The sequence below is a fragment of the Rhinolophus sinicus genome, linkage group LG01 (assembly GCF_036562045.2).
Source record: "Rhinolophus sinicus isolate RSC01 linkage group LG01, ASM3656204v1, whole genome shotgun sequence".
Lineage (NCBI taxonomy): Eukaryota > Metazoa > Chordata > Mammalia > Chiroptera > Rhinolophidae > Rhinolophus > Rhinolophus sinicus.
The window spans coordinates 208,707,734-208,717,084 of record NC_133751.1 but is presented as its reverse complement, the minus strand read 5'-3'; positions in this window follow the sequence as shown (position 1 = coordinate 208,717,084).

Sequence of the window (9,351 nt, the reverse complement as noted above, 5' to 3'; positions counted from 1 at the left end):
GAGCAGCAAGGGTCCTGAGCTGGCCCCAGTCACTGCTGGGCTGTGGAGGGGAGGAGGCCCTGAAGATGGGGAGGAAGATGCACGGGGAGGTGTGGGGGGTAGGCACGGGGGAGGGGAGGAGAGCAGGCTGCCTCTGGGCTGGAATGAGGTGAAGGACAGCGTGAGGGTGGAGTCCGGCAGGACTGTTACGTCGGGTTAGAGCCAGGCCAAGGTCACCGCGAGGAGCCCTGAAGCCAACCTGGAGTTTAAGCCTGGCACTTGTTCACTTTAGAAGTCTAGAGTCCAGAGTGTGTGCGGGCACATGAGCATACACACACCACCACCACCACACAAGCAACCCAGGGACGTTTCATGGGCCCTACTCACAGCTGCTCACCCTGACCCAGAACACCCACCCTCTGCTCTCACCTTCGGCCCTGCCCATCCTGCAGGCCTGCCGTCCACCAGCCTCACCCACCCCCACAGTCCACTGGCTCACTTCCTCCCACATGGATTTCCTCGGCCAGACCCTGAGCTGGGTGCCAGCCTCTCCTCCACGTCAGTGATATCTGCATAGTTTGTAGCAGGTGGGGCTTGTACTCCTGGGAGGTCGATACCGACACTGAAAGAGGCAGACCAATTAGACCGCAGGGGTGTACAAAGCCAGAGGCCCAGTTTAGATGAGCGTCCCTGGAGGGTTGGGGCCTGGGGAATCTGCTCTGGAGGGTGGCTGGCTGAAGGAGCAGCTCCCAGGGCAGGACTCATGAGAATGGTCACCTTGGCCAGCCATGTCACTGGTCCTGCAATGCTCGACCTCCCTTGCACTGCACCTGCACCTCTGGAAAACCCTGACCCTGAATTTGGTCAGCCTCCATGGTGCCAGCTGACTGCCCAGCCCTGCTAGAGGACCATGCAATGGCTGAGGTCTCGTAAGTTCTCCCAGAGGAGCTCTCCTCACGCACAGTGATGATTTTCTCAGACCTCCTCGGGGTACAACCGCTGGGATTAGGCTCCCACCACACTCAGGTCCCTGGAAACAGCCCCATGTCACGCCCCCTCCAAGCAGGCCCCCTGCCAGGTGTCGTGTGACTCCTCCTCCCAGCAGCATTTGGCAGAGGTGACCCACCCTAGTACTTTATTTTTCAAAGCTTTTATTAAAACACCGAATAGCTCTAAATGTATACCCATGCACATGCACACAGGTAAGGTGGAGAGCTTCACGTGGTCTCCGAGGCCCCCTGGCACCCTGCTCAAGTTCCGGAACCCTCTGTGGCAGTGCCCAGGGGGAACTGCCGGGTACTGCCTTCTTAGCTTCATGACAGCACACTCGCCCTGTTTGCTCCTTCCCATCTGGCTTCCCCTCTCACACCTCTTACTCTCCATTTGGTCTCTAAATTGGGCTTCACTGGGGCTCGGTCCTGGACCCTTTTCTTGTCCCATCACCACTCTCCATAAGCAGACTCTCCCTGTCCTGTCGATTCAACAGTCACACCTATGCCCATGACCCCAGCCGCCAGCTCCAACCACACCTCTGGGCCATGCATGGAACTGCCTACCAAGCACCTGCTCTTGGATGTCTGACAAGCACTTCAAATGCTACTTGTCTAAAACTGACCGCATCATCGAGCCACTTCCCCATGCCCCCAGTAATCGAATCTTCCTTCTGAGTTCCGCGTCTCAGAGACTGATGCCTCTTGCTGCCCACACAAATGTTTGCGTGTCATTCTTGACACTCAGTTTCCCCCTCCTGTCCTTTCCCCTCCCTCCTACATCCGATCAGTCATTGACAAGTTAGATACCCAGGCTGTAAACCCAACAGCAACCACTGAAAAGATAAAACAAAAAGGTGTGATTAAGCCAGTAGAGGAGATAAATGGAATACAAAACAAAATATTCAATCAAAAAGAGGGAGAAAAAGTACAAAGAATAGATGAGATATAATAGATGAATATAAAACGAATAGCAAGATGGTAGATTTAATCCAACCATTTCAATAATTACATTAAATGTAACTGTAAGTAAAAGGCAAAGATTATAAAACAGGATTTTAGGACCAAGAAGTCCAACATGCGATCTAAATGATAAACATTTTCAATAATAAGACAGGTTAAAAGTGAAAAAACAAAAACGAAGTGGAAAATGGAAAAAATATAAAATGCACACACTAATCATAAGAAAGCTGGAATGGGTACAGTAATATCAAAATAGACTTCAGGTCAGGGAATCTTACCAGAGATAAAAAGGGACAGTTCATAATGATAAAAGCATCAACTGAGAAGGAAAAGCAGACACGTCCACAATGGCACCAGGTTATTTTGACTCTCCTGTCTCAGTAACTGAGAGAAATTCGTAAGGACACAGTAGACTTGAACAACTTCAATCAACTTGTCCAAACTGACATGTATAGAACAGCACACCCAACAACAGCAGAATACATGTTCTTTTCAAGTACACATATGAACTTCTCCAAAATAGGTAATAAAACAAGTCCCAAAACAATTAAAATGACTGAAACCATACAAAGTATGTTCCTCAACCACAACGCCACCAAAGTAGAAATCAATGACAACAAGATGTATCTAAATGATGCCCAAATATTTGGAAATTAAACAACACAATTACAATTAACTCAAGAGTCAAATAAGTAATCAAAGGGAAGCTAGAAAATATTTTGAACTAAATGATAATGGAAACACAACCTATCAATATTTGTGAGTTAAAGCTAATGCAATGTTTAGAGGAAATTTTGTAGTATTTTATGTGCTTATATTAGGAAAGAGGAAAGATCTAAAACCATTGATCTAAGATTCCACGTTGGGAAGCTAGAAAACAAACAACAAAAATTTAAACTCAAGTAAGCAGAACAAAACAAATAAGAAAAAGTGGAAACTATAGAAATGTAATAGAAAAATAACAATAGAGAAAAATAAATAAAATGAAAGTTGGTTCTTTGAAAAGTTGATAAACCTTCAGCCAAACTGATAAAAAAAAAGTCCACAAATGACTAATACCAGAAATGAAAGAAGATGCATCATGTCAGATCTTACAGATATTAGCAGAAGAGAAATGGAACCCTATTAATAATTTTCTGCAAACACATTTGACAACTTAGTTGAAATGCCTCAGCTTCTTAAAAGTCACAACTTGCCAACATTTGTATAAGAAATAGAAAATCTGAATAGCATATATCTATTAAAGTTGTTGAATTCATAATTTAAACCCTTTCCACAAAAACTCCTGACTCAGATGGTGCCACTGATGAATTCTATCAAACATTTAAGGATAGAATAATATCAATCTTAAACACTTTCAGAAAAAGAAGAGGGAGGAACACTGCCCTATTCATTTTCGAAGGCAAGATTTACCCTTATACCAACGCTGGACAACAATGTTACAAGAAAAGACAACTACAGATTAATATCATGCTTGAACATAGACACAAAAATCCTTAATAAAATGTTAGTTCATTGAATCTAGCAACATATATAAAGTCAATCATATACCATGAGCAAGGACCCCAGGAATGTAAGGCTGATTTTAACATTAGAACATAAATCAATATAATTTGCTGCATTAATAAAGGAGAACATTTATATAATCCTCTCAATCAATGCAAAGAAAATAATAATTTGGCAAAACCCAACACCTGTTTATGATAGAAATGCTCAGCAAACTAGCAATGGAAGGCAACGCTTGACCTGATAAAAGGCATCTACAGATAACCTGCAGGAAACTTCACACTTAGTGGTGGGAGACGCTGTCCCACTGCATCAACCACAGGGAAAGCAGCTCTCACCGCTTCTATTCAAAATGGCTGGGCCGGGGCTACTGCATCAGGGGCCGTTCCTAGTCCCCTGCAGGTTCCTGGGGCCTGGGCAGGGGTGACCGATGGAATGCCGTGCCACATGTGTGTGTGTGTTCCAGCTGGCATGTTCCAGTTGGAGGTCCTAACCAGGGGAGAGGAGGCAAGAAAAAAACTGCTATCAGAAAGGGAAGGAAGAAGTAAAACTAGAAAGTTTCACATAGGACATGTAATTGTGTATGCAGAAAATCCCAAGGCATTTACCTCAAAACCCCAAAACAACGAACTAGTAAGTGAACTAGCAAGGTTATGGGATCTAAGATTAATATGCAAAAAAAGTATATCTACTGGCAACAAACACAACCAAACCAACGGGCGTTGTGTTAGACAGCTTAGCTTCTGGGCATCCCACAGCTCTGACTTCTCAGCCTCCACCACTGCCCGCCAGCCAGGCGACCGTCACCTCTCCCTCGGATTCTGCAGCAGTCTTCTGATTGGTCCCTGCCTCCAGACCGTCTCTGAGACCTCAGCCAGAGGGAGAGGTCAAACATACTCACATCAGTTCCTGCTTAAACTGAAGTGGCTCCCTGCTGCCCAAGCAGTGAGACCCAAGCTCCTTAAACGGCCTCCCGGTCCTTGACCTACCTCTCCAGCCTCAGCTCTTGCCACGTTCTCTGAGCCCCCTCCCCACAGCAGGCACGAGAGCCTTTTCCATTCCCTGAGGGTGCCCAGCTCCTCTGCCAGCCTCTGCCCTGCACCCAGCTGACCCGAGGCTGGTCACGGACCACCCCACACATCATCTGTCAGGGCCCTCTAGGGGACCTATGTGCGGCTCATCCTCTAACGACATCCCAAGGGCAGAGGCTCCTGGCGTCTCGGCCACGTCCATAGCACTCCACTGCATGCTCGCAGGGGCCTTCAGAGTTAGGGGGCAGAGGGGGCCCAGGTGGAGGAGAGTGGTGTGCAGAAGCTGCTTGGTCTTCTCAGTGAGGTGTGGGGGACAAAGGATGAGCCCCTGCCAGCGAGAACACAGAGACACACGCGTACCACGGCCTCCCATCGTCACCCCTGCCCAGGCCCCAGGAACCGTAGGGGACCAGGACCGGCCCCTGAGGCAGTAGCCCTGGCCCAGGCCAAGGCACTGCGGGCTCCCTGCCCGGCAACCTCACTTCCTGGCTGACTTGTAAAGGGACCAGGAGTCCTAGACAGCTGGGGGGGGACGGGGGACGGGGGACGGGGGCTGAGCCCTGGCTCTGCGTGTGGGGGTGTGGGTATCAATGGGGTGTGTGTGTGTGTGTGTGTGTGCACGTGTGTGCATGTGTAGGGTGTGTGCATATGTGTGTGTATGTCTGTGTGTGCTGTGTGTGTGGTGTATGTGTGTGTGTGTGTGTGCATGTGTGTGTATGTGTGTGCATGTGTAGGGTGTGTGCATATGTGTGTGTATGTCTGTGTGTGCTGTGTGTGTGGTGTATGTGTGTGTGTGTGTGCATGTGTGTGTATGTGTGTGCATGTGTAGGGTGTGTGCATATGTGTGTGTATGTCTGTGTGTGCTGTGTGTATGTGCCGTGTATGTGGTGTATGTGTGCATGTGTATATGTCTGTGTGTGGTGTATGTGTGCATGTGTGTGCATGTGTGTGCTGTGTGCATGTGTGTATGTATGTCTGTGTGTGCTGTGTGTATGTGCTGTGTGTGTAGTGTATGTGTGCATGTATATATGTCTGTGTGTGTGTGGTGTATGTATGCATGTGTGTGTGTGTGTGTGGTGTATGTGTGCATGTGTATATGTCTGTGTGTGGTGTATGTGTGCAATGTGTGTGCATGTGTGTGGTGTATGTGTGCATGTGTATATGTCTGTGTGTGGTGTATGTGTGCATGTGTGTGCATGTGTGTGCTGTGTGCATGTGTGTATGTATGTCTGTGTGTGCTGTGTGTATGTGCTGTGTGTGTAGTGTATGTGTGCATGTATATATGTCTGTGTGTGTGTGGTGTATGTATGCATGTGTGTGTGTGTGGTGTATGTGTGCATGTGTATATGTCTGTGTGTGGTGTATGTGTGCATGTGTGTGCATGTGTGTGGTGTATGTGTGCATGTGTATATGTCTGTGTGTGGTGTATGTGTGCATGTGTGTGCATGTGTGTGCTGTGTGCATGTGTGTATGTATGTCTGTGTGTGCTGTGTGTATGTGCTGTGTGTATAGTGTATGTGTGCATGTATATATGTCTGTGTGTGTGTGGTGTATGTATGCATGTGTGTGTGTGTGGTGTATGTGTGCATGTGTATATGTCTGTGTGTGGTGTATGTGTGCAATGTGTGTGTGTGTGTGGTGTATGTGTGCATGTGTATATGTCTGTGTGTGGTGTATGTGTGCATGTGTGTGCATGTGTGTGCTGTGTGCATGTATGTATGTCTGTGTGTGCTGTGTGTATGTGCTGTGTGTGTGTATGTGTGCATGTATATATGTCTGTGTGTGTGTGGTGTATGTATGCATGTGTGTGTGTGTGTGTGTGTGCATGTGTATATGTCTGTGTGTGGTGTATGTGTGCATGTGTGTGTGCATGTGTGTGTGGTATATGTGTGCATATGTATATGCCTATGTGCGTGTGGTGTATGTGTGCATGTGTGTGTGTGTGTTGTGTGTGTGGTGTATTTGTGCATGTGTATATGTCTGTGTACGTGTGGTGTATGTGTGCATGTGTGTGTGTGCGTGTGTGCTGTGTGTGTACGCATGTGTGTGCACGTGTGGGGTGTGTGCATATGTGTGTGTATGTCTGTGTGTGGTGTGTGTGTGTGCGTGAGGTGCTCTAGGAAACACACACAAGTGTACCCGACTAGCCTTCCGCTCCCCGGGTGAGCAGGCCTCGTGGTCTCAGTCCCAACTGGGGGCCACGCTGTATGTGAGACACAACCTTACTTTCAAGAAATCAGACAGGAATGGCCAGAGGGTCCTGAACGGACTGGACGCCCACAGGCTGCAGCCAGAGCCCACGGCTTCCGTCTGAGCTTCCCCGGGGAGGGAGGGGACCCCACAGCTGCAGAGCTGAGAACTCCAGGGAGCTGGTGGGCTCAGCCTGCCCCCCCAAACTCATCCTCAGAACCAGAGAAGGCCCTCCCCTGATGGGGCACAGTCATGTCCAAAGACCCCAAAGTGTCCCCAGGAGCAAAGTGACTCTTCCATTCATCTCAAAGTGCAGCAAAGCTGGCTTAAATCTGTTCAATACTGGGGGCAGGAGTAATGCAGCAAAACCAGGTGAGGCTGACACAGGGCACTGAGCAGGAAATGATTACGAATGGAGAGAGAGACAGAGAGAAAGGAGCCTGGAGCATCTGAGAGCCTTGGCCCCAGCCTGGCCGGCCCTTGCCTTCTCACTCCAGGTCCATCCTGCCTGCTGCCCAGGAAGCCCCCAGCCAGTCCCCCTCCCTGACTACCTACTCTCAGGCACCAGGGCCTCTATGCTCACCTGGAAGCTCTGCCCCCACCCGACCACGAGGCTGACCCGGGCCTGCGGGAGGGAAAGTGGGCAGGACAGTCACAGCAGACTGAGGCCCAGGACTGGGCAGGACACGGCACTTACCGAGAAGGCATGGCCACCACGCCTGGAGCAGGAAGTGGTGCGAGATGCCGAGAAGGAAACTGACACAGGACAAAGTCTGCTGGGAAAGCAGGTGTTCTCACCTGCTCACACCCAGACCTGCCCGCCTGGGTCTGCCAGGCCACTGCGATGGGAGGGAGGCGGTCATCACCTGACACAGTGCCCCACCAGCAGGTCCACGGAGCAGCTGGGGACCCAACAGGCCTGGCCCTGGACACAACCTGGGCTCAGCACTGGCACTTGGCCCCGCTGGTGGCTGCCTCTGAGTCCCACGGAGCCCCAGGCCGGCTGGACAGCAGTGGCCTGCCCTGGGCCCCAGGCCCTCCCAGTCTGTGTGGGCCCCCAGGTCCCAGCCCCAGTTCAGCCTGGGCTGCCCTGCACTGGGCTCGGGGCCAGTGTCAGACATAAGAATATAAACTGAGGCTGAGGTGTCTGGCGCATCCGAGTTCCAGCAGGGGGTGGCAAGGGGCACGGCCACCGCCGCTGGGCGTGCTCCGACCCTGGAAGACCCCGGGGAGTAGGTCCACCTTGTTCTCAGCAGTCACTTCCAGGCGGCCGAGGACTCCAGGGAAAAGCAGAGGGCCGGCCCTGCGAGAGGGGACACACTGGGAGTCCAGAGGACACAAACTGCTTCTGGAGGTCACCCAGCTGGGTGGGGGCTGCGCTGAGTGGAAGCTGGCCTGTTGGGGGCTGAGTCTGCCCTGGGGATAGGCTCCTTCAGCGCTGCCAGTGGACGTGGGACCATGTGTGGCGGGAGGGGCGTGGAGACCAGGCCCCACTGTGCCCAGACCCCTGCTTCCTCTGCCCCAGCTGCGCGTCCTAGAAGCCCAGGTGGCAGGTGGCAACTGTCTCCCCCAGGCTGACTTTCCATCTCCGTCCTCCGTCCATCCGCCAGGGCCCTCTGCCAAGCGAGTCCTACCCCATCACCCAGCGAGAGACCAGGACGCAGCCCCAGATCTGATCACAGCAGGGCTTCCTGGGTAGGGAAAGGGTGTTACCCAAGGGTGCCATGGGGAGGAGCTGCCCCTGGCTGCCTGCCGGCAGCCCCCCCACACACACACCCCACCCCCTACGGTGGAAAGGCCAGCCCCTGCCTTCCAGGGTTCTGGAGAGTTCTTGGTGCCTTGCCCAGAAGTGATGGGGGGCAGTTATCAGCATCTTATTTTTCAGGGTCTGTAGCACAGCTGCCTCCTTTGGGAGGATGGCGTTCCACCCCACTCGCCAATCCCCTGCAGAGGCACCCATCGGCAATCTTAATGGGTGGGAAAATGCTCAGCTTTCTCTATTTTCATGGAATCGAACTGCTTTGCAGCAAAAGAAGTGAAGGGAAGACTGACGGATGGATCCAGAGCCCAGAGGCACGGGCTGCAGCTCCACGGTGCCCCTGGAGGCCTCCCTGGGACGCCCCAGCTGGAGCGGCAGCCCCGGCCAGCATCTGCCAGCCAGCATCGTGTCCACAGCCAGAGGCGGTGACGTTGGTGAAATGCGCTGTGGCAGATCACCCAGGCAGGGCCATCGGGTGAGACGGCAATTGCAGAAGGGGCTGTGGGCTGGGTGGGGACATGGGGGTCTGGGTGGCTCCAAAAAGATCAGCATGAGCTCGAGGCGGAGCGGCTGCAAAGAGCCCACCCCTGGAGGCTTAGGGAGCACGGCCACTGGGCTGACCTTTGCCGCAGGCTCAGAGGACAGAACAGCCCTGGGCAGCGCCCTGCCCTGCTTACTCCCCTTCTGTCTTGGCTCCGGCTGCCTGACAAGCTACCACAGGCTGGCAACCTGAAACAACACTGATTTCTACAGGCTGGACGTCCAAGGTCACCGCGCGGGCAAATTCGGTCCCTGGAGAAGGCTCTCTTCCTGGCTTGCAGACGCCATCTTCTCACTGAGTCCTCTGGAGTCTCTTCTTGTAAGGACGGCTCCCAGCACGGGGGCCCCACCCTCGTGGCCTCAGCTAAGCCTCATCACCTCCAAATACCATCAC